The 26,787-nt window shown below is 39.8% G+C and overlaps 1 long non-coding RNA gene across 1 annotated transcript; it reads right to left on the bottom strand.

Annotated features, from left to right (window-relative positions):
• Window positions 1–20,650: 20,650 nt before the first annotated feature.
• On the bottom strand, window positions 20,651–25,697 carry LOC114057757. The gene is made up of 3 exons (XR_003571296.1): window positions 25,633–25,697; window positions 24,430–24,573; window positions 20,651–20,766 (listed from the first exon to the last, which is right to left on the bottom strand). It is a non-coding gene; the product is annotated as an uncharacterized LOC114057757 (long non-coding RNA).
• Window positions 25,698–26,787: the final 1,090 nt, after the last annotated feature.

The raw sequence follows: 26,787 nt of genomic DNA on the forward strand, positions 1-26,787 counted from the left end.
TTATATTTGTGCTCAGCAGTCCAGTAACACAGTTACCTGCTTTCTGATTCAGAAAGAGCTGACTGGGAAACAGAGTTAGTGCCTGGCTGAAAACACAAAATAGATCTTCCATGCTGAGATTTTTAAAAGTTCGTGAAGGTCTTTCCAACCTTGAAACCTTCAAAAATAATGAAGCTTTGTGTCTCCTGAACCAGCCCATGTCATCCACAGGAATTCATAAGGGGCCACTTGACCTGGAAAAGACCAATGCTAACGTCAATCCTGATACTTGTTCCAAAGAGCAACTGGGCCTGTGCCACGAGGGCCATTAAAACACAGCTATCGTTGCCGTGTGAAGGATTACCCCACTGAAAATGTGCCTGTTTGAACTCTCTAATTGGGCAGCAAGACATGGCACCTTCTCCTTTTCAGTTTAGAACGGTCTTCTTACATTCATACTCTTTGTACTGCTCTGACCCAGCATAGTTCTTCCTTTTTTGGTTCTAACTGGGCTTTGATAAACACAGCAATTGAGGCTTTCTCAAAGGCCTCCCTTTAGCCGGCAATGAAAATTGCTGGCTAAATATTTTTCTCATAAAACCACTCTGAAAGCTTTCAGACCTCTTTTGAGGAAAGCCACTTCACTGGTTTTCAAGTAAAGGCCATTTTCATTTCCCTAGACCTTCTGAAAGGAAGAAAAGTCACATAAAAGTATAAATGCTGAAATATCTACTGAGCCTAAAAGTTGGAAAAGCTGTCTATTGACTTCAATACAATTGCAGGGGGCATGTTTTACCTCTTCAATGAGAAAAAGTCAGTAGAAAAATAAAGGGTAAACAGGAAAAGAGACAGAAGAGAAGCAGAAGGAAGAAAAGGGAAAAATTGCAAGAAAAAGAGGATTAAAACATGTGTGTGTGTATGTACACACATATATAAGTGATGTTTTTCACACTTGTGTTTTGGTTTTTTTTTTAACTTAGATGCATGTCTTGGCTACACCAACATTTTTTTTCCCCAAAGCACTTTATTGAACTGACCCTTCCCCACTACCCTGGTTAAGGTTTGGTTAAGACTCCATTCCTCTAGCCAGGTCCCTAGCAATCTTTTTTCCCTTGGAGATGCCTTACAAATCTCTTTGCTGTCAAGTTCAAAAATAATTTTAGGAAGCAAATCCAAGGATCATCAACATTTGCATTTTGAGTCCTTTGGCTCTGCAGAACTGATGCAGCTTTACCAAGGCTCTGTTTCTCTAAAACTTGTCAGGTTCCCCATCTGAGGTTCTATAGCTGGTTCCTTCGCATTTCACAAAATTAATTACATTGTGTCCTTCCATACCTGCAATTGCTTTCCCTCTGAATGTCCCTCAGACTCTCCTTCACCTCTGCAAGGCTTTCCCAACTTGGCCTTCAGTCTTTTTCTCTTTAATCTTTACAGATGCCATGCAGTCTAAATGTAACCCCAGCCTTCATTACAGGCTAGTTCTTTGGTGTTCACATGTACAGATTGTAAGTGCTTTGTGACAGAAAGACTAGGTGGTCCATTTTCAAAGTTAATTAAGCTCTCAGCTTCCCATGATTTCAGTCATAGGTTTAACACAGCTCTCAGAACCATTTCCTTGCTTCACCGTTTTCATAATAATCCTAAACAGTGTTATGAATATCTGAGTAGTCTACACGAGGTTTAGTGCTGTAGGAAAGCCAATTGCTGCAAGGTTAGGGACATCAAAATTATGCGAACCAGCTTCTTCAACCAACTCTGCACCCAGATTACCAAGTATGACCAATGTACCAAGGACCTTGGTGTGTGAACAAAAGAGTTGCTGCCAGGTGCTCATCCATTCTTGAAAACCTGCCATTTTATAAGTTATTTAGATGGTTTCACCTTTTGAAATACCACCAGATATGCAGTACACCTCCCACTGCTCTCCACAGAATCCACTCCAGGAGATTTGGCTAAGTTTTATAGTGTCGTTTGAGAATCAGACCTAATAAAGAAAGCAAAAGACTTCACAGTAAGTGTAATGTCTTTTTACCGATACAAATTTTGAGCCTAGCTGGGTATGGTAAGAAAGACCCATTTTTCTGTTATATATGCAAATATTGTCAACAGAACAGCAGAAGAGTAACTTAAGAAGCCTGATGTGGTTTTATATACTTCACAAAAGAAGTATAAGATGAAGAATTTATTTCAGCTGGTGCAAGCAATGACCACTTTATGAATCTAAACTAAGCCAATAGGTGACATTTTACTCCTGAACCTATGGCCCTGATTGCGAACAAAACACCTCAGATCCCTCTGTTCTTCAGTCTTCATTTGGTGAGCTGCATGACAGAGTAGAAATTTATTGTGTAAAGCTGTATCTGCATTGACATCAGGTGGCATGACTTTCTGAATACAAAAAATGACAGTGTCAGAGGTCCTAAGTGAAAGAGAACAGCGCTCTCTTCACAGTGCCGTGAGAGACACATGGTGTGATTATCGCCACTTGTTCCCAGTGGCACTGAATCCATGGCAAGGGGATCTGTGTCTGCCCTGGCTCTTAGTGCCTGGCTTGAGTAAGAAGTAAAGTTTAAGCTTTTCTACTCAAGTATAGCTAGGAATACACATGCTGTGCAGCTACCTTTGAAGCACACTAACACCCACCAGTAACACTGTAAGGCTCAAACCTCATCTCACAAGGATGCCAGGGAATGCTGTGTACCTTCTCTTTGGTTCTTTTTTGGGTATGGATGCTCTGCTGACTCAGGTGAATATAAGGACAGTCTGAGCAAAACACATTGAAACACATCCATATAGACACCTCTGGTGGGAGCCCCCTCTCTAACTTGAGGAGTGAACTCTTACATGTGAACTAGTTACTAGCAGAGTAAGGTCTAAAGCGCGGTTTCTTTGATCAACTTCTCCCATAAGTAGGGAGGAAGCACCTCTTCAGCTCCACTGGCTGTATTGGCCAGCGCTCCACTGCCTGAAGGAACTGTTTCAGATGTAGACATCGAATTTCTGCACACTCGTGAACAGCCAAAAGAATCTGCCCTTTGTATAATGTGCTTGTGACATTCTTTATTAGGTATCTTCTAAAATTATTCTAAAAAAACCCAACTCATGAACATTTCTACATTTAATTGGAAAGAAAATTAGTTCCATTATATTTTAAAGTCACTTAAAACAAGATCATAGGTCTATGTTAAAGCATCTAACCTGACTAACCTGACTCGGAAAAGTGCTCAGCAATTCCTGTCCACACTGGTGGAGGGTAAAGCTCTCTGCTTCCCGCACAGATTCCCAGGGAAAGAAAGCATAGAAAGGGATGTGGTGGCAGAACCTCATAGCCCTTGTGTCTTACATGGCTTCCTTGTTCCTAAAACAGGCTTCTATCACCTAGTGTGCAAGAGGCAATCCATACACTGAGTCAAGATATTTGATTTCATTACAGTTCTGCAGAATAGGGTGCCAGGCATCTAACAAAGCTGGCACATCTTCTAGGAAGCAAGCACAGTCTCTTATATAAAAGGGTAACAAAGAAGGAATGATACAGAAACAAGTGGTCACTCACGCTTTTGTAAGAAAATTCAAAATATGCATGTTGTGGTTGTGGTCTATACTTAATTTACTATGGTTGAGTTTTTTAGATTACAATCATATAAAATGATTACTGACCCTGCTTGAGCAAGGAGGATGGACCCACTGTGGTCCCTTCCCTTCCTGTGAAGTTAACTCTAGTGAAATTAATTCTAAGTTATATTTTCAGCCTATCAGCTGCCACCAAGTAATTATTTAACCTTGTAGTCTATACATCCACTTTATTTCTCCATCCTCTTCAATCCTTGGATTAATTCAGAGCAGAGTGAAGGCTGTTTTGTGTCACAAATAGAGGCAGGCAATACCTTTTCTGTACCTTAGTCCTGTTTAAGAATATTACTGGTATAGGTGCATGCAAACCAGACGTGCACACTTTATTCAGCTCAGGTTTCTTCATCATTAGAGAAAATTACCTTGTGGACACAGCGTGGCCTTTACTCATAACCAAGTCACCTGGCTGAAAGATACTTAGAAATATTGGTTTCGTTTTTCTTCATCGGTTTTCTCTTTTCTTCCTCATTTCTATGTAACAAGTAGCCTGTCAAAGAATTTTATGCACACCAAAAATAATTAAACACTTGGAAAACCTGAAGCCCAAGGAAACTATTTGCAAACAGATAAACAAGCCGTGCAGGGTGGAGGGAGCCTGCAAACAATGTAATAGATGTTGTCTACTTTGAGCTATTTTCAGCTGTTCTCACAGCATGCTCCAGTATGACAATTAGCTATTGGGACTAGGAGACAGCAAATAATATCACAAACTGAAATTAGTTTTGGTTGTTCTTCCACCTGTCTTTTTTCATCCAGTCCAATGCAATAGAGTTATCTTTTATGAAAAAGAAGATAAGCTACCATATAGAAAAACATGACAAACATAGGCCTCTACTCTTTGAGTCGTCAATCTCTTCTTTTACCATTTTTTTCCCCATGACAAATGTGATTTAAACAACTGCAGTGTTCAGTGCAGTTATTCCGTTGCAGCTGGTGGACGCAAACCATGTTAATTTATCATCGTTCTTCTTAATGACCCTCATGGGCTCAGTGGGAGTTCTTATACTCTGGTCAGTCTGGGGCCAATATCCAAGACTTGGGAGTGAATGATTACAGTTGTAGACAGAGCAAAGATTACAGTCAAGGTTGAATTACTGCACTGACTTTACTCCCACCTTTTTCAGACTTTTTTTGAATTTGGAGTCTACCCTGAATGAATTTCCATTCTATTTCCTTTAAAGAAAGCCTACTTAACTTTGGCATGTGAGCAACAGAATACAATAAATAACCCATATGCCCATTTTGTATACTCATAATCTGTGTATCTCAACCATAGCATTATGTGTCTGATAATGTACTGTACTGAATGCTCGAGGGAAAAATATTATGGTAAGATTTGTAGCAGTGCTTTCCTAATTAAACCGTCCCAGCAATTTGCAGCTGAACAAGCAGTAGTAGTATTTTAGTGTTAAATAACCCTGATGGATTTTCTTCTATGAATTTCTTCTGTGAATTTGTGCTAGTGAGTGCTAGCAAGGACCTTTTGCTGGTGAGTCAGAGATGTTCTAGACACATTTGAAGTCTTATGGAGATGAACCAAAGGCCTCTGAGGTAATCGAAACAAACAGGGAAAGACCAGGGAAATATCTTAAAGGAATTAAGGGGTGTTTCTCTAAGAAGGTGAAATGGCTGACAGTTGAGCTGAAGTGAGTGGTGTCTCACCGGCTTCATGTCCCAGAGTCATTCAGAGCCCAGGAGAGCTGGGCTCACAGCTCTAACACCAGGACATTGCTCCATACCCACTAAGACCTGATGTCATACAGGGTTGGAGACTCAATAAAGTACTGTGGGGATTCTCTTCTGTGCTTTTACTGCGCTTACATTGCTCCTTAGGACTGCTTTTGACCCCTGGAGAGGAGGATAGTAGGGAAGACTTCTGGAATGTATGTCTGTGCTTCTAAAAGACTTGTACCAGCCTCACTCTTGCCAAAAGTGAGGATGGAAGAAGCATAAATAATATTGGGAATGGTGAGGCACGTAGTCTGGTACACATGGTGAGGAAAGCCAGGGTGCTGCCTGAGAAAAAGAGGGTTGGGTTAAAGAAGGCAAAGTCCAAACTGAAGCTTTCCATCCTGATTCTTTCTCCTGGCCATCACCAACCACTCCCACGGATTTTAGCCTCTACACTTAATGCAGACCAAATAAATATAAATTTGTGTGTATAAAGGCCTTGTATGATGACTTTTTGCATGTAATGTGTTATGAATGAGTTTCCTTCTGCCATTGGCTAACTGATTACAGTTACAATAATTTTACTCTTTGCTTTCATTGTTAGGTCAACAACTGAATTAAAAGCTACTGTGAAAGACAACTTTCATTCCAGTGCTCCTAACCCATAAGTCAAAATGTAAACTAGTGTTTGTCATTAGTACATCTATAGATATAAAAATAATCTTGGCAAATTGTTTCACTCTACAGTGCGAGTAAAAAACAGCCTGACATTGGTATCAATTTTCAATATAATTAAACAAAACTTATAACTGAAAGCCAAACACATAAAAAAAAAAGTTTTTGGATCTATTCTGAACTCAGACTTGGAAAGTCCTGTTTCCTTGGAAATTCAAAGAAACAGTTTATGCCTTTATTCCAAGGACTATGTTAGGCTGAATGTCATCAGCTATGCATATGCAATTCATTTGGTCTCTTATGTAGGAGTTAAGCTGGCTAGTCAAGGATAAATGGTAGGGAAATAAATAAATAGATACAAGCAGCTTTCTGAGATCTTGGGCTTGATTAGCATTTAACTGTACCTCTCTTTTCACCAAGTCACTGAACAGCAGAATGGATTGCTCAGTAAAAGCTGACATTTAGAAAGAAAAAGAACACATCTTTAACAGTCTGTTCCTAGCAAAGCCATAAATATATAACTATATAAGCTCAGCCAACTTTCTGATTTGATTTTTATTTTTGTTGTTTTCCTTTTTTTTTTTTTCCCCTAAATATGCATGTGAGCAAAAGCAATCAGTTGATGTCAGGGTTTAAAAAGCACAAAAATAAAAGTTAATTATGTTGCTCAGAGTGCTTTGTCTTCACGCTTGAGTCAAAGGTCTCCGTGTTTTATCCAGGCATGGATAAAACTGATTCATGACTGCTGATTCCCTCACTGCATGGGTTGTTGCTGGGTGCTAAGGTTTTGGAAAAAAGTGGCTTTGAAAAGCCAGGACAGAAAACAAGGACTTAAAAATCAAGACAAATTAAATATCTAAAGGTTTTCTACAAGCCTGAAAATGTCTTCCTGGGTGTTTTACGTGTTCAGCTCCTAGCATCATGCAATCTTGACTGTAGTTCCTGCATAAGACTGTAATACCACATACATAACCTAGTAGCTCCTACATAACCAGTCCAAATTCTTTGAAAAACACTAGTTTTGTTGTACATTATTTAAATTAATTTTTTATTAGAGGTAGATCCCTTACATCCTTCAGCTTGAGGGTTGTACTAGGTGACATTTAGTGGTCCCTTCCAACCCAACTATTCTACAATTCCCTGTAAAGTAGGTTTTTCAGATATGAAATAAGTCTCATGGCTATCAAATGAAGACTTCTTCCATGGTCCAGCAGGATCAGCACATCAGCACATTAGTGAGATTCTCACTTAGGTTATGGACTGAGAGTCTTCGTTCTTTGCCTGCCTCTTATCCCTGTGCTTTTACTTTTAAAACAATGAAGGAATGCCTTGGTACAGGGCATTCCTGGGTACAAAACAGCTGATGAAAGCTTTGGTGCACTGTGAGTAGGACTGCAAATGTTTAACTTCATTTGGGTCGGAGTAGGGTTCATTTGGATGTTCCTTTCACTTTCAATTAATGGTAGCCCTGCTGGGCATTTGCTTGTTATGTGATTCAGCTGTACAATGACAATCCCACAATGGATACAATTTTGCAGTGAAATCCAGAGCCTTTGATATCTTCAGCACTTGCCTGGACAAAACCCTCAGAAGCCTGATCTAACGATGTGAAGTACAGGCCTCCAGAGGACCCTTCCCACAGAAATCTTGCTATGATTCTCTCAGGGTTTTTTCATCACCTATAAGAAAATGTTGTTTAATGTAGAAAGAGGTCTTTTCCTCATGTGACATGGCAGCACTTTGCTTCATCACAGATAACCATAATTTTCACTAATGTAACTCACAGCTCAAGAGTTCTAATCTATTCTTCCAGCTGGTGGTAGGGTCAGAAAAACTGCAGAGGTATTTCTAAGGAAAGGGGAGGCATGGTTCCAATACTTTTATGCAAGGAAAAATTCAATGGAAAACTTGCTGAAAAGGTCGAAGGGTTGTAAAATGTGGAGATAAAGGCAAGTATGACATTTACCTAAAATACAATAATTAACAAGCAAATGTGTCATCCTGAAGTAAATTTGGCAGGGTGGTCACACTAAGTCCACAACACTATATGCCCAGAGCAGTTGATTTACTTTTTCCTTTTTTCACATTAAATACAAAATCATTTAAAAAGAAATGCAGTTTCCCTGAAGGTCCCATGTCACTGCATAAATTGAAGATAATACAGGCTCTGGATTTCAGAGGCAGGGTAGAAATGTGATTCTGCTTAAACAGGAAGATCTATCATCAGATGATGGCAGTTAATACAGATCAAATAAAGTCGGTGTAAATAAATCAGTTCATAATAAATGAAGACTTGGAGTTGCAGGTTTCTTAGGCTACTCCCACTTATTGACCCAGGAAATTGGAAGTTAGCTGATATTTAAAAATAGGGCTGCTTATTTGTTGGAATGAAACATGGAAGCTTTTAACAAAGAAATGTCAACAGAGGCAAACATCTGTGAAAGCTGAGGCTGCAGCCCCAGCACAGACAGGTTCTGGTACAAATACCCATGCAGGATACTCCCAAACTACTTCCTCACTCTGTCTATTCCCAAGATCTATAGCACATGGCCTCTCCGTTCTGCTGGCTGCAGTAGTGATGTTATAAAAAACACTGGCACCCAATGGCCTTTTGAAATACCATGCCTTGATTATCCTTTTCAGTTTCACACTTCATACTCCATTTTCCTTTCTTCCTTCCCCATCACACATTCTATCTTACTGTCCAAAACAGTGCACCTCACTTTTCTGCTTGTGCATATTTCTCTTTCTCCCCCCTGGGAAATGTAATGACCTTTCTTTCCTACCTACATTGGTAAGACCTTGCCTTGGTTGTCTTGTTTGCTAAGAAGTCTTTAAACCAGGGCAAGTTGTGAACCTAGTAGCTCAGAAAGGAGATAGTGTGGACCGTACAAGACAGGCTAGGAAGGTGAAAGGAAGTACAGGAAAATCTAAATCTTTTCACCACAATCTATGTTGATCTATCTGAATCTTCAGACCAAAGCAGTGTCAGGATGTTCACTCCAGACTTTTATTTGCTTTCAGCCCATTATGACTTGGAAGATAGAAGTACACATGCTATCACTTTTGATCTAAATTATTTTAGAATTCTCTGATATACCCATGCTCCTTGATGTACCTTGGGGTTGTAGGAAAACTGACTGGGATTTCTCCAAGCTCCCATTTGGTCTTTCTCTGACACTGATGCAGTATACCACTTTTGAAGAGGACTGAGATATACTTTTTGAGATGGGTGAAGTGCTTCAGGCATAAATCAAAGTGAGCTGAATGACAACTGAATTTGAGATTTTCAACCGGGAGGAAAGGTCCTACCCTTTGTGAAGCACCCTAGAGGCAAAAACGAGGCCAGAGGCTCTCAGTGAGCAAACACTCTGAAGTCTATGCTTTCTTCCTTCCTCCTCCTCAGATGAGGGAAAGCTACACAAGCCCTTTCCTGAATGACACACCCCTGGCAGCTCTGTTCTCTTCTTCAGTGAGGAGACGTGGTCAAACCCGGCCTGCTGAGTCCTCCCTGAGTGAATTGTTGCACAACTTCTGCCTGGGGATGATTTAATGGAAAAAAGCCTGGGCTTTTATCACCCTTCCTGAGATGTACTGCATGAAGCCTGGAAGGGAACTTTTCCCTCATCTCTCTGTCACTGCTGGTACAGAGTTTGGGAGTGTCTGGGTGCAGGCAGCACTGCCTGGCAAAGTAACATTATTTTCCCTCTCTTGGTCATGCAGTTCAGAGTTGAGCTGGGCCACCATGGAAGATAAGGAAGGAATCAGGATGGGAAGCACAAGCAAGGGACTAGGTGTCCAGAGGATGAAGTTTTGGGAAAGGCCCTGTCTTCTGTGTTTTTCTCTGGACAGAACAGAAACAATCACACATTTCACATCACCAGGACAGGTGTAGCCACATCATCCCCTATCCTCAGTAAAGGTGGCACACAGTTCACTGTGAGAGTGGAGTAAAATTCAGCTGTTGGCCTGTCACAAGTGGTGTTCCCCATGGCTCAGTACTGGAGACAAATCTGTTTAATATCTTTACTGATGAACTGGATGAGGAGATCAAGTTTGCAGACAGTCAGTTTGCAGACAACACCAAGTTGAGTGAGAATGTTGATCTGCTGCAGAGTAGGAAGGCTCTGCAGAGGAATCTGGACAGACCAAGGCCAGCTGCACGAGATTCAAAAAAAGCACAACAACCCCATGCAACACTACATGCTCGGGAAAGAGTGGCTGGAAAGCTGCCTGGTGGAAAAGGACCTGGGGGCATTGGTTGACATCCACATGAATGTGAGTCAGCAGTGTGTTAGAAATAGTGTGACCAGCAGGACTAGGCAAGTGATCATCCCCTTTTCCACGGCACTGGTGAACACACACCTCAAACGCTGTGTTCAGTTTTGGTGCTCTCACCACAAGAAAGACACTGAGGTGCTGGAGCAACTCCAGAGAAGGGCAGTGATGGTGGTAAAGGGTCTAGGGCACAAGTCTTATGAGTAGCAGCCGAGGAAACTGGGGTTGTTTAACCTGGAGAAAAATAGGCTTGGCTGGACCTTATCTCTTTTGCAACTTGTCTCAAATAACAAGTGACAGGATGAGAGGAAATGACCTGAAGTTGCACCAGGGGAGGAGGTATTGAATATTGGATATTATGAAAAATTTCTTACTGAAAGTGTGGTCAGGTATTGGAATAGGCTTCCCAGGGAAGTGGTTCAATCACTATCCTTGAAGGTGTTAAAAAAGTATGTGTGGTTGTGGCATTGGGGGATATTATTTAGTGGTGAACATGGTAGTGCTGGTCAATGGTTGGACTTGGTGATCTTGGAAGTCTTTTCCAACTTTAAAGATTCTATGATTTCTGGGATGGAATAAGATCAAAGAGCTACACATGGATATTGCAGGGATCACGTTTTAATCAGCACAGCTGCAGGTCAAGACTGGGGCTACCATTCCCTCCCAGGGGTGTTTGACATGTGGTCTGCTGAGAAGCACTGACTCTGTGTAAGATGTGAAAGGTGAGGTACCTTTTATTTTTGTTCCCTGCTGGTATGTGCCTGTTGGAAACAACATCTGCTTGAGTTAGCACTCCAATACTGAGACACTCATTTGTTAACATCACCATTTGCAGGGTTTTGCAAAGTCAGCACACTGCACAACAGTATCTTCCTGAAGGCATCAGAATTTACAGAGTAGTCATCTATTCCCCCTCAACAAACTGTGCAGCAAGGTGCCCATTTAAAAGGTGATAAACAGTTACACCAAAAATCCAATCTTAGCAGCGATATTTCTGATTTTAAGAATGTCTGATAACTAATCAACACCCAGCTGTCTCAGATTGATAATAGAACTTAAATAGCTCTTCTGACAGCACCCTACCCCCACCTCCAACCCTGAGATCGTTAGGAGAGAAAAGCAGTCTCTTTAAAACCAGTTTTTAGCAGCCAGATAAAAGTGATTAGTCCACTCTACATTTTGCCATTGCCTTTTTTTAAAGGAAAGAAGCCTGAGAGAAATAGCCTGAAACAAAGAGCAAAAGGTAAACAAGAAAGATATTAACTTCTTCTCCCTGTTCTTCATGGTATTCTTTCTTTCAAATTCAAATGTTCTTTTGTCTCTTCATTTGTGCTATAACTCTGGGTCTGACATAATTAGCTCCTAATTAGTGAACATGTTTTTGGCTTTTAATTTTAAATTTTCTTTTTCTCATCGTAAGCTTTCCACACCTACAGGGAAAAGATAGTTCTGTTCTTTCTAAAACTAAAAGTAAATCTTCCTCAATGTAGTCTAGCCAAGATATTGGATATTCTTAAAAAGAACCCCACCATGAAAGTCACAGTGATATGACTAAGTGGTATGGGACTGTGAAACTGGAAATTTAATTTTAAAAACTTGAGTCATAATGTCCATGAAAATATATAAAAGATGAATGGCTCTGCATCCAAAATACTTGAAAGAACTCTCCATTGCCAAACAAGTAGTTTGGGCGTGAGGCTATTCAGCAATTTTCACACTGATATCATACATATTTGGAAGTCTAATCACAAACGTAGGAGATAAATTTTCAGATATGTACACCCCATTATGTACACAAGACTTTCCTCAAAAGCAATGAAAGTACAGTTCTTTTTTTTTAAATGAAACAGAGACATTCAGGTGACTTGAGCGTTTTTTAAAGCTTTGCCACCAAAGGATCATTTTATGTGTTTGTATTTAAAAATCTTGGCTAAGATCATTCAGATGATTAAATACAGAGCAGAGGGAATAGTTTTTGGAAAACGTTGGCAATAATCCCACAAAGTGATCTATTACATTATCATTTTTATAATGGATGACATCACCTCTTTTTGACTCATCTTACTTGATGTGTCTGTAATGCCTGAAGAGGATTTAATTGTTAAACTGTGGAAGGTTCCCTCGTGTCAAACCTCACAGGAGGGCTCTCATTTTCCCCATCACTCAGTCTTCATTCTCTCCACATGGAGCCAATCAATTGAAAGATAATATCTTCCAAGAACTGTAATTGCTGTTACTCTCCACACAATGTCACGTTGTGCCCTTAATTCTGACTGTCTCCATTGTTACTGTAGGCTACTGGCAATGTATCAACATTTAGCAAGGATTTAGTCATTTGGCATAGCCACCTTCTGTGGATTTTTATTTAAAACATGATTCCTTGTATTCTCTGTGGGCCACTGAGAAGAAATGTTGTAAGTGATGTTAAAAAAGGAGCTTTCTGGCTCCTTTTACTAACTCCTCATTTGTAAAGGAGACTGAGAAAATTTGATATGTAAATGGAAGGTAGAAAATTCACTTCTCTGCTGTTGACTCAAGTTCACATTTTATTCTCAGTGCTCACATCATACAACAAGCCAATCAGTTTCCAAACAGCACACAGTATGGTAATACAGAAAATCCTGGAGCTGGAATCTATGTCTTCATCACACAGCTTAGAAACTATTGGAAGAGTGCAGAGAAAAATGTTAGTTGGCCTCTTGCTTTATGAATCCTAAGAACATCTGGACCCTATTTCTTCTCGCTTTGCAGATGACCAATCACTCTGTTCTATACTCTTTCTTTGTTCATGCTTATTTATATTTGTATGACATCCAAAAGTATTTGTCTCAGTGAGCTCATACAGTCCTTTTTCCTACAGTCTGGATTTTGGCTTTCACCAGTTTTGAACTGAAACATAGGCATAACATGTGTACTACTAATGGCTTGTCTAAGGTTCTTCCTCCAGTAGGTTTCTTCTTCCTTGCTACGTTTCCTTCCTAGTTACTTTTACATCTCCTCAGACAATGTGACCTGCATCTCCAGCCACTCACTCACCAGTCTGTATGCATATCCAGGCTTGTCCCTTCCCAGGTGCAGAATCTGGCACTTATCTTTGTTAAACTTTATATAGTTGGTGGTTATCCAGCCCTCTAATTTGTTGAGGTCTCTCTGCAGGGCCCTTTGCCTTCAAGGGAGTCAACAGCTCCTCCCAGTTTAGTATCACTGGCAAACTTGCTAAGTATGCCTTTGAGTCCTGCACCCAAGTTATTTAGGAAGATGCTGAAGAGCACTGGGCCTAAAATAGAGCCCTGTGTGACCCCATTAGTGACCAGTCACCAGCCTGATGTAACCTCATTTACTGTTACCCTTTGTGGCTGACCAATGAGCCAGTTGCTCACCCACCTCACGACATGTTTATTCAGCTGCGTGCTGGACTTTTTGTCCAGAAAGATGCTGTGAGAGACAGTATCAAAAGCTTTACTGAAATCTAAAATCATTACATCAGCTGCCTTCCCTTGATCAGCTATGAGGATTACCTTGTCCATACAATGAAATTAATTTTGGCAAGCAGGACTTTAGCCTCATGAATATGTGCTGGCTCTGACCAAGGATTATGTTCTCCTTCAGGTGTTTTTCAATACTTCCCAGAATACCTCTCCATAACTTTACTGGTCACTGAAGTGAGACTCACTGATAATGATTCTATAATCTTTCCTATGAGGAAAGGCTGAGACAGTGAGGACTGTTCAGTCCAAATATGAAAAATTTCAAGGGGGGATTGAGCTCAGCTCTTTTCAGTGGTGCCCGGTGACAGGATCATAACTGAAACAAAGAGGGTCCTCCCAAACATCAGGAAACACTTTTAAACTGCTAGTGTGACTGAGCACTGACACAGGCTGCCCAGAGAGATTGTGGAGTCTCCCTCCTTAGAAATATTAAAAACAGGTGTAGGCATGGTCCTTAGCAGCTAGCCCTGTTACAGCAGAGTGTTAGACCAGATGATCTCCAGACTTCTCTTCCAATCCACCATAAAACCACACGATGTGCAGATCTCTCAAGCTGTGAGAAATCACAAGACAACAAAATAAGTAACCTCTCTGTACCGGTGACACAAGACCAAGACATGTGGAAGCCTTTTTCCTGAAAAAATAATAAGAGGATTTTGAAGCTCTGAATCAGGCTTACGACACAACAATGTGAAACATAGTAACTCTTTAAATTTGCACTCAGTAATCAATTAGACACATGCACAAGCTGGAGATCTGACCAAGAGGTTACTTATGTGAAGAAACATGCATAGAGTAAGATGGTACTGGAATCACTCCCAACAAGACTGATTTTTGGGGGACACCTTTAAACAGATTTAAGTTGAACAGGATTTTGTGCTTATTTGATTTGACATGTTTGTCATTCTAATAGCCCTGACTGTAGCAGGCTTTCACTAATCTTCCATCATCTTGCAGACTGGAGGAAGTTATTAGAAATGTCCATTCCCCATAAGCTTTCCCACAGGAAAGATAAATCCAGACTTACTGCTTAGAGATCATTTCAAGTATGACAACATGAAAGCACACTATTCATGAAGTTTATTTCATTTTAGTATAGTACTGGCTGATCTCATTGTTTATGTAAATGCTCCATTTTCATTGGAGTTCTACTAATCACTCGTCCTCAGTGATGTCTGCCAAAGAAAAAGGCTGATTTTTGCTTCTTTGTTAGAGTAATGTAACCTGGCAGGGCTGGCTTGCCTTCTCAGAGTATGTATAACACAGAGTTTCAAAATGTCACATTCTGGAAGGTTACAGACTAAACAGATTTCAAGTAATGGGATGTCTTCAGTGTCTAAGAAAAGAGAAAGTTTGAGGCTTAGATGCTTATTACAAAGTCATCCCTGCTTCTTCAATAACTCATTTTGATATTTTTTAATTTGCAAAAATGTGTCTGTGATCCCATAGGCTCTTAACTACTTTGTAATGAGTGTGTGTGAACAGATGGAAAATGTTTTCAATTTCTGAGAGAACTGCTAATGGATGTCACCAGCTATTAGAAAAGCTCAGGTGGTTCCATTTTGGGAGAATAGGTATTGTCATAAGTCTCTTCATTTTTAATGAAATGTTTGCTCATTTTTACCTTTATGGTAAGTTTAAGACTGCCTGTACTAGTGGAAAAAGATTAGAAATTGAGCTGGAAATTATTCACTATGTAGTAATCCAGAACCTTAGGTCCAAACATTTCACCTGAAAACAAAAATTTGTTGTAGGTCACATCAGTATGAGGAAAAATTAATGACTGGGAAAAAAATTAATGCTATCAGGGTTAGAATTTTTCCCCCCTTTTTTCTGAGATGCAGAAAAAAAAGTAAAAAAAAAAAAAGTAAAAAAAAAAAAACCACCAAAAAAAGTAAAAATTTCTCGTTTCTCATTTGAAAATCTAGAACTACGTTTAACATCACAGCAGAAAGGAACTCTTTTACTATGTAAAACTTGATAACTTTGTTATGCTAATCTATTTAGATTTTTAGTCACTAACCTGGATGAGATTTCATACTACTTTTGAGCTACTTCTAGCATCAGACATTAGAGTCTTTCCATCAGAAGGAACTGGAATATGAAATATAAAAGGATGACATAAAACTCAAGGAGCAAATTTTTCTTTCTACTTTTCTTTGGGGGACAGAATTAATACAATGAATAGGGCTGACATGTTTTCCTGGCTGTGAATTGAAGACTGGAGGGAATGTAGGCATAGTCACACGGGGATAGAGTGGTACCACTGGGTTGCCCCTCCTTCTGCACTTACTACAAAAGACAGAGATCAGAAATATAGATTGCTCCTCTCTGTTCTGGTGTAGGCTCACGTTGTTAGACTGCACTGAGACACTGCTTTGATCAAACAGCTGTGAGCTTCATGAGACTGAATTAGCAGATAAGGGTACCTCAGTGTACTCTGTGCAGGTTGATATTTTAGAGATTGAAATATGTAAAAGGTCCTTCAGGCCATGTCTTGCACTATTTCACCAGGAACCTGATGCTCAAAGAGCAACACCACAGTCAGACCTCCTTCAGCACTCATACCAGACCTAAAGAAGCTTTCAACCATATATTGCTCCTTCTTTTAGGTCTAAATGTTTGCAATTCAGTGAGCAAAAGAGTAGCTGCTATGAAAGGTAGAGCACCACCGAGAGCAATCTTTTCTCTACCTTTGCAATGTGAAGGACAACAGTGTTCAGAAGAAGAAATTACTTTTCTCAACTGTCCCATGAAGGCGCTGACTTCCTTTGCAGTCTTTTCCTTGAGTGACAGGTGAGGTTGCAAGTGTTTATTCAGTGACTGGAATAATGAGGAAGGTGGATGAAGGAGCTCAAAGGGAAGTGTTAACACCTGCAGAGGGTGGAAGAAAGACTGAACAGAGCAGACTCAGGGTGGAATATCCTCCTCATAAGGTTCTGCACTGCAAATATTTCCTAGAAACATCTTGAACATGTATACATTTATTTTATTCTCACATTCAACAACTCCAGACATAGCGAACAGTCTCTATTATGCAAGATGCTGTACAAATTATATTTATTGGCCTCAGAAAAATTACTCTAAGAACCATAAGCCCAGCAGATGGACCAGATGCTCTCCAGAGACTGGCTAGATGATGCACAGACCACAGCTAGCAATTATCTAGATCTAATTAAAAAAGAAAAAAAAAAAAGTGAAAAATAAATTTCAGTTTCTGCGTTGAAAACTGCAAAGAAAATTGATATTTTAAGTTCAATCTGAGTGAAAAGAATTATACATGAATGCCACTGATGGTATGTCAACTTCCTCTGGTAAAATAGAAATGCTGTAATGACCTCACTTAGTCCAGCTCTGCCAACATTTCAGCATCTTCCCAGTTAATTACTTCAATAATAAGAAATGATATTGGGAACCATCAGGCACTGCATGTCCCTGCAGCTCCTAATTCTGTTATGTATATTGCTCTGCAGTCAGGCTGAGTTTGTTTTAAGTTTATTTTATTTCAGTTAATCTCACATCAGAAGAAATGGAAACCTCACGAACAGCTGGGAAGTGGCAAGTCCCATACTCTGACTCATAAAAGTCGCAGGTAAGCCAAAGAAAAACTATTCCAAAGGCACAGAATGGCAGTAACTTTGCTTCTCAGCAGCTTTGCACTGAGGGTAACAGATGCATTTCTTTGAAACCAGTCTGTTGGAATTTCACAGAGGTGAAGAAAATGCAGAAAAACCCCCAAACACAAAAAGCCCAGCTTTTTGTCGGGTTGAAATAGCCTTGAAGTGGAGCTACAGTTCAGGGAGACAGAGAAATATGCTGGAAACCAAGACTGAGAATACTGTTTCAGTGTACGTTGACAGAAGGATTTTGCGAAAGTGCTGTTTTCCCAAAAAGCACCTGGTCCACCAAGACTCTGGGCTTGTTCATCCACATGTTTGATATTGTCTACTGAAAACAGTGCCTTTCAAAGACAGGTTGCTTACTTACCTAGCACGACTCAAGCTACAGCAAGATTTACTGAGCACAAGCACTACTTTCCATCTGCCAGGATTAACCATGATAAATGAGCTTTTTAAAGCACTAAATTCTGGCACAAAGGAGAGTTCCTACTTGTGTTTCAGTAAAATTGAGCTAGTAATAAGTATTTATTTCCTATGCAGCTGGGATAAAACAGGGCATAGCACAAATACAATTCCTGGCAAAAGGAAAGTGTTTAATATAGAGCTTCTGCAGAAAAGATCCTCTTTGATAAAGAAGCTCTGCAGCTTAAAGGCTGAACATAACAGGTTTTCAGACAATATGGAAAAATGCTAAAAAACAACCTCTGAGGCAGAGATGAATACTTGTGGAGTACAAAGGAGTTGCACGAAAAGTTCTGTTGCAAACCTTCTGAGCAGGTAAAGGCCAAGCTTGGCTGCTGAAGATGATTCAAGCTGAATTTTCAAAAGTAAGAAACTAAAAAGTTCATTTCTTTGGTAGTTGTTAGGGTCCTTTTTTCACTGATTTTATCCTGGGGATTTGGATTGTTTTGGTACAAAAAAGTTCAGCACACTCAAACAGCAACAGCATCAAAAATATTAGATAATTCTGGCAGCACCATGAGGAAAGAGGTGCATGGTTTTATTGTGTTGGATAAGGAGCACATACAAAACCACACAGTCTACAGCTGTATTGAACTCATGCCCAGCACCTCAGCCTGAGCCTCTTCACAAACAGTTTTCTCTCTGCTTTCCTCAAAGGCTACTTTCGTGTTCTTTCTGTCTGCTCTTTTAAAATCCCCTCTCTTATCTTCCTTCAGTGGTGTTCTTCATGTCCCCTTTCTCAAAATTTCCTTCTTAGATTCAAGCTTTCTTTTCATAGACTTATACCCATATGTCTCTGTCTTTTCATACACTCTGACGTGTATCATCACAACATGCAGCAGCCAGAGGTGGCTTTGAAGGGGACCTGATTGTCAGAAGCTGTTTAGGACCCAGGGAAGCTGATGGGAGCTCAGATTCTAACCTTAAGCACACAGCTTTGGAACAATTTGTCCTGTGAAATCCGTCAGTGCCAATGATGTCTGTTCTTTAGACATTCCTCCAAGTCTTCTTTTGTTTAGGGTGTTATTACAGCCCTTTTATGCCACATAATTGTGTATTGCAACCTTCATCTTGGAAGAAATACTCCTTTTTTATTCCTCGTGGTTGCAGAGGAAAATAGGGAAAATGAAGACAGGAATATTAGTTGAAACACACAACTTGTGTTATCTGGATTTTATTTGACTCCTGCAGTTTGGGAATAGAAGCAACAAACCCAGTGTCCCCTCTGCATCCAGAAAACACATATCATACCTCCAAAATGAGGACAAATTAAGGAGGCTTGAGGGTGAACATCTATTCACGCAGGAGTTGACTTACCAATAACACAATCATTTTTCAGAGGAATTGCAGATCCAGTTATTGTTTTTTTCCAACTCTGAAAGTCAAAGAAAACTTCTTAAAATAAAGAGAGCTTTCATGAATTTTCTTTGGAAATTTTAAATGTGTTTCATGTAAGCTTTCAAGTTTAACTGTAGTGTCTCAGTTTGGTGAATAGCATCTGAAAAAAAAAATCTGATTAAGAAATATGTATGAGTCAGCAATCATGATGCCTCTAGCAAAGCTGGAATAATGAGAGTGTGAGCCAGTAAACTATTAAATGCCTTTATTACAGCTGGCCAAGGATCAGTAACAGCTATTAAAAATACATAATTGAGATGGAGTTCAATTTATTTTTTTTTTTGGCAGAGTAGAAGACCTGAAGGAATGATTGAATGTTAAGAGTCCTTTAGGTTCTATAGGTATCAATTTATATTCATATCAAACAAGTAAAGAAAGTTCATGGTTTTTGAAGTTTTTTCATAAGATGTGCTCTCACAGAGTGAAATGTATGTGTACTGTATTTACAAGGGAAGGTTTTGGCAGTGGGACAGTTAAAGGGGTGGCTTCTGTGAGGGACACCAGAAGCTGCTCCTGTGTGCAACAGAGGCAGTTCCAACCAGATCCAATGCCAAACTGCCGTTGGCCGAAGCTGAGTCTGTGAGAAATGTTGGTGAGATCTCTGGGATAATGTATTTAAGGAGGGGCACAACAACTGCTGGGAGAGAAAAGTTAGAATGTGAGAGAGAAACAGCTCTGTAGACACCAAGGTCAGCGGAGGAGAAGGGCTAGGAGGTACTCCAGGTGCCAGAGTGGAGATTCCTCTGAAGTCTGTAACGTGGACCATAGTGATGCAGGTTGTCACCCTGCAGCCCATGGAGATCCATGAAAGAACAGATATCCCCCTGGTATTCAGTGTAGAACCCTGTGCCACAGCAAATGGATGTGCCCTGAAAGAAGATGCAGCCTGTTGAGACCCTACATTGGAGCAGGTTCCTGCCAGGACTTGTGGCCCTGGAGAGAGGAATCCATTGCTGGAGCTAGTTTTTTGTGTTTCTGTAGGGGACATGGATCCAGGAGAAGTCCATTGCTGAAGGATTACACCTCATGGACAGAACCCATGCTGGAGCAGTTCTTGAAGACCTGCAGCCCATCGAGAGTCTGTCAAGTGCCCACCAAACAGCTCTGTCACTCCTCAACAGGATGGGAAAGAAAACAAAAATCTCATGGATTGAGATAAAAGTGGCTTAGTAGAGAAAACCAAGGTCCACATGGTGTAACAAAGGAAAACACAAAGGTTTTATTCTCTACTTCCCATCAGCAGGTGATGATCTGCCACAGCCTGTGAAGTAGGGGCTTTGGTAGTGGTTGGTCCAGAAGACAAACACCTTAATAATTGATTCCCCCACCCCTCCTTCCTCCTCTTCTTACTCTTATTGATGAGTCATATTGTTATATGGTATGGAATATCCCTTTGGTCAGTTTAGGTTAGTTGTCTTGGGTAGGTCCCCTCCCAGCCTATTTCCCACCCCCAGATTTTCAGGCTTGGGGCCAGGTAGTAGTGGTTTGGAGAAACAACCATGATGGGTGTGCGAAAAAAGCTCAGCAGCAGACAAAACATTAGTGTGTTATCAACACTTTTCTAGCTGCAAGTGTAAAGAACAGCACTAGGAAAGCTCTATGATGAAATTTAAGTACATCTCAGTCACACCCAACACATTTGATAATATGCAACATTTAATAATATGCATTTCTTAATACATACAAATTGAAATGTGACTGTAAATTAATTAGAGAATTTACAAAGAACTAAAAAACATTTAAGAATATTTTTAAAAGAACCCCACCTAGGTTCTTTACTTTTTTTACCAAGTCACAAGCCTTCTTAGTTTCAGCAATATTATATCTTATAAAGGGGTGGAGAAGGGGGATCAACATTTCTTTCCTTGGACCAACTTCTCTGTTTCTGTCAACGTAAATTTTACCATTGGAATTTAGTCTTGTATTTAACTTAAACTCTTATCTTTTGCAGACTGTGCAAACTTGTTGTTTTCTTCTTTCACAAATACTTTTAAACAACAAGAAAGGCATTACACAAATGTTAGCTGAGTGCCTTGTCCCTGCATTAGCAGAACAGGTTCACGCAGCCCCTTGTTTGATCTGCTTTGTCAGTTTTCCCCTGAGAGAATAAAAGTGTCAGACTTCTGGGGATTTATTTGTGTAACAGGGAGGCATCCAATGCATGAGTTTTGCCACTTCCAGACATTACTCAAAACATATTGTACAGCAAAAGTTTATCAAGATGGACTATAGGGTTTTAATAATAATCCTCCTCTGATCCATACATTGCACTGGTCAGGATGATTTATAGATATCTGGTAGCCCCGACGGATTAGGAGTGGTTGAAGTCTGGGACAAATAGGTGTGGAGTGTGTGCAGTTTAACTGCATGGGGTGTGTAGTGAAATTCATGTTTTGATACTCCAGACTTCAAGAACAGTGTCTAAATTGTGTCTAACTTGGCCAGGTCACACCGATCAGTTTCCAAGAGAAAAAACAGGGTGACATTCCCAGAAAAACCTGCAGGAGGGGGGCAAAACTGTGCTTTCTGGGCCTGGGTCTAGAAAGATTTGCTAAATCTATTTGTGGTGCATGATCAGGGTTTCATCAATGGAAGTTCCAAGCAGGTACTTTTCCTTCAAAATATATAGCCATCCCGCAATGCTTGCCAAATCAGGGCCAGAATAAAACATTACCAACATTTTGAACAGAAAAGGAAAATGCATGATGTAAGAGACAAGAGAACACAGGTAAAAGCCCTCTCCACTATGAGACAGTGTCACAACCTACTTGGGCATCCAGCTACAAAGCCTGAGAAAAGATCTGTGCAGTCCATCAGGTTTCATTTTGACATAAGAAATGAAAAACAAAGAGAAAATTACTGAGTTTTCTCCTAATCTCAACCTAGTGCTTGCTAGCTGCTATGAGATACTAATACTGATGAAAAGTTTTTGTCATCATTTTTTGGCTGTGCCTTACAGCCATATATATTTTGTGAGAGATCTGAAAAAAATATATGCAGAGATATTTCAATTGCACTTATTCATAATGCTGAAACACTTTGGATTCCTGGTCATGAAAAGGATGCCTAGAGGACACCAATGGGACAACACAACTGAAAATGTTACCTCCACACATTGATTAAAAGTAGAAGGCAAATCCAGATTGATGTGTGAATACAAGGAAACAATAGTAGTGTAAGTGCTCAGCTCAAAATACTATCTACTTGATTGTTACAGATTTTGTTTTGTTTAGATTGTTTCAGGTGATTTCTAGTATTTTTGTGGACGTCACAATAAAGCAAAGCTTTAGGAAGGCAATAAAGATGACATTTTCATAGTATATAAAACCAATGCCTCTCAAGTATTAAGGAATCACAGTAGGACAAATTACCAAAGGCATTGTTTGAAAATTGTTTGCAGAGCTTTAAAAGGTGGCTGGCATTGCTGTATGCTTTTTCGACTAAAGGAGTCTCAGGTACCCTGTATTTTTCAGTTGTATGACATTAACTAACTTCAGTCCAAGTTACCACACGCCTTTTGCCTGAAAAGTACGCACCATAAAATGTACATGAAAGAATAATAACTCCTCCTTGTAGATCTGATGTAGAAGAAAAGAGAATATCCACAAATGGTCTGAGATTTTGCAAACATCAAGAAACACAAAATAAAATGGCAAGTCGCAGCTCATTTCATCCATTTCAGCTTCAACCATGAGGCCCTACATAAGTGCTACGATTCCTATAGGATGACATTACTTCCTCTTTAGGTGCAGTGACAGGGACTACAAGCCTTTTCCCTACTAGACTACTGTCTGCACCTTTTAATTACTTAAAATTATGTATATCTCATCACAAGCATATTTAGATAAAAAAATAGTTCCAAAACTACAGAAAAATTGTCTACATACATATATGTAGCCCAAAAAGCAAATTGTATCCTGGGCTGCATTGAAAGCAGCGTGGCCAGCAGGTCGAGGGAGGTGACTCTGCGCTTCTAGTCCACTCTGGTGAGACCCCACCTGGAGTGCTGCATTCAGCTCTGGGGTCCTCACCACGGGAAGGACGTGAACCTGCTGGAGCGAGTCCAGAGGAGGATCATGGAGATGATCAGAGGGATGGAAAGGAAAGGTTAAAAGAATTGGGATTGTTGTAAAACAGAAGGCTAGAGGATGATCTATTTGCAGCCTTCTACCACCTGAGGGGAGCCTACCAGAAAGATGGAGAGAAACTTTTTGCAAGATCATTTAGTGACAGGACAAGGGGGAATGGCTTCAAACTGAAAGAGATTAGATTTAGATTAGATATTAGGATGAAATTCTTTACTGTGAGAGTGGTGAGGCACTGGAGCAAGTTGCTCAGAGAAGCTGTGGATGCCCCATGCCTAGAAGTGTTTGAGACCAGGTTGGATGGGACTTTGAGCAACCCAGTCTAGTGGAAGGTGTCCCTGTTCATGGCAGGTGGTTGGAAATAGATTTTTTTTTTAAGGCCCTCTCACTCCAAACCATTTTATGTTCCTATGTTATTATTCTGTGTTTCTATACCATGTACTACTACTCCTTAGAATAAATAAAATAACATACACACACATACAAAATATGTAAAGGTGAGTTCAGTATCCCTCCTTTCTGTTTTTAACAGTTTTAACTCTATTATTGTGCGGTGCAAGTTATAAAGGGACTAAGTACAGTTAATCAGTTTAAGAAGGCAAAATGGTTTTGTTATTTTTCCAAGGCAGGCTAGAATGAAACCCTAAATATTTGACAGAAAAATCATAGAAGTAGAAATGATCAGCATAACTATTCTTAAAATGGCCTAACTTAATGTGAATCTGAAATAGGGAGACTGAAAGTGTACAGTGAAAATTTTTCTTAAAAGCCAAAATACTGAAATTAAATAAACAAACTCAGGTGGAAGAAATAGACTCTCTGTTTTCTGTGAAATGAGACATAATGGTTGTATAACCTTTTAAAGGTTATGCAACTAAACATTGTTTGCAACCTTGGTATGCCAGAATCCAATGGCCAAATTAGTCAACAATGTAATTTATGAGGCACTCTCTGGTTCCCTCCTTACACAAATCAAATTTGGAGGCAGAATAATATCTTATGATAGCAAGGAAGCACTTGCTGAATGTGTTGTGTGGCAGCTTGCAATATAACTTCATCAAAAATCACATTTATAAAAGGAATGTTCAATTTGAAACCTCTTTTTACCCTATTTACTGACACCTAATCCATAATTCTTGCTACCTTGTGTATTTCCACATTTAAGACATTATACTGTGCAGACACCAGTGAAAAATGGGGACAACAGAGAAGGTTCTTGCAGGTGAAAGGAAGAATGCAGCTCTGTTCTTCCTGGTTCCCACTGAAAAAACGATGGCTTCCAGATCTCTGGAAATCGAGGCAGTTGATGTGAAGGACTCTTCTTTGTATCAGCCCTAGGTGTAAAAGGGCCAAGCAAGACCAAGGAGCAGTCACTTCCCAGTATGTGTGCTCTGTCTGAAGTACGCAGGAGAATAGAACCATGATGCCCAGACACATCACTGCCTCTCTTCATCAGACTTTTCTTGAAAAGGCAGGAAAATGAGGATTGCTAGTGCTGGGTACCCCAGCAGAGAGACTTTGCTTTCCCAGCAGGTTGTTGCAGAAGGCACATTAAAGCTGCTCGCAGTTAATATACTTTCTCCATCAGATCAACTTTATTCTTCAGATGATAATATTTTTCCCATGTCCCTAGTAATTCCACATTGCAGGATTTAGATTTAGCTTAAGTGGGTCCATGCCATCTAGGGGCAGTTTAGGATAAAACAAATTTGCATATGAAATTATGTAACACAAGTGACACTGCTCTGACTGGATTGCTCATTTTCACTTTTCACTTTTAATTCGCTTTAAACAGCCCTCTGTTCCACCACCATCATGTCTTTATGCCTGATGCCATTTGCATGTTTTTTAACTGAGATAATTTCAGTCAGTCTAATCGCAAGACGCAATCACAAGTTGCCGAGGGAATGCAGTTTACTCAGGAGGCGTGGCTGTGACAGCTGTTACAAGGGATCAGCATTTGTGCTTTCTGAAATATTTTTCTCTCTGGCATGATGGTTGCATCTAAAGGGGAAGAGTAATTTCTGAGGCGGTGGCACCTTCGCACTGCAAGACACAGGAATCCTTAAAAGGAGCTGGACAACAGGGAAGATATCCTCCTCTGACCTGTATACTGCCACGTGACATTTTGACATTACAAATCTCTCCACTATTCTTTTAGTGTGGGCCCCTTTGAGAACCTTTTCTATCGAATCTGGTGGTTGGTTTCAAGCAATGCAAATCACCAGACCTATGCCTAAATAATGCTTTTCATGGTACCTCAGTCAAACAATGTTTTCTGATTTTTCCTGCTCTAGGCACAACCTTCCCCATGACCTTTCAGTGATGCCCCAGTACATTTCTCACCTAAATCTTCTTATTTTTGAGACCAATTGTGGATCAGGTAGTTAGGTCCTTACTTATCAGATGTCACTATAGAAGGAAAAAAAAATATGACACAGATGTTTGATTGTGGTTCTGAGTTTTTCTAGACATTGATGTTTGTTTCTGCCAGGTTCAAACCACAGGGATGTGGAAGTTTCAGGAAATACTTTCTGAAGTCAAGAGCTGTTCACTCAGGTGCTATGGGAAGATTAAATAAGTCAGTGAGCTAGAATCAGAGCTCAAGTTTTTTAACCCTTTCAAATGCTCCATCCAGTTGTCTGCATTGCCTTCCCTGGTGAAGTTTTAATGTGTGCAAATCTGCAATTTACACACTTAACCCAAAACTTGTAATTTGCTGGGCTTCTTTAATGTAGTTTAAATTCTATTTTTATGATTAAACTTCTGAAAAATGCTTTGGACAACTTGGAGAGTGAGTGGCACTTCATAGTTAAGCCATTAAAATTATTGCAAAATTACTAATTAATTACTAATTAATTATTAAAACTTACTATATTTAGATTTTTTTTTAATATCTTGAAGTCTGTCAGGTGGGAATAGCAACTTGAAGTAATGGTGAGTTACTGAGAACAGCACTTGGATCATTACCTTTCAGAAAAGTACTCCCATTTCTGATGAGAAACTGTCTTAATTTCTTTTTATTACTAAAACTTAATGAGACAATAATTGAAAATATAATTAATTTTATAATAGTTTTTAAATTTATAGATTAACCAAAGGGGGATTCTGTCTACACAGTCCATTTGGATCTTTGGTCTTCCTGCTAAAAAAGCCAAAAAATATCTACCGATTAATGCCAGGAATAATGATGACCTCTGACCATGAAGGTCCAACTAATCTCTGCCTTGGTTTCTCAGCTATTAAATATGATGGGAAGTAGAGATCGCTGTAGGCTTTGAGCCTTTTTCTTGTTTCATCTTTTAAGGCTCCAATTCTGCAGTGCATACAAGCACAACTTTATCATTGTGACAGCACCGCTGTCAGTGGAGCTGCTCCAAGAATAAGGTCAGAAAGTGCATTCCTACAAGGCCATGGATTGAAAAATATTTGGGGTGAGATTTATTCCCCAGTTAAGAACCTGAATGGTGCCCAGCACAATAGATTCTTCTACTTTTTTGT

This window comes from Empidonax traillii, unplaced genomic scaffold (assembly GCF_003031625.1).
Source record: "Empidonax traillii isolate 1590-97213 ecotype Southwest subspecies unplaced genomic scaffold, ASM303162v1 scaffold144:size1428860, whole genome shotgun sequence".
NCBI classification, from domain to species: domain Eukaryota; kingdom Metazoa; phylum Chordata; class Aves; order Passeriformes; family Tyrannidae; genus Empidonax; species Empidonax traillii.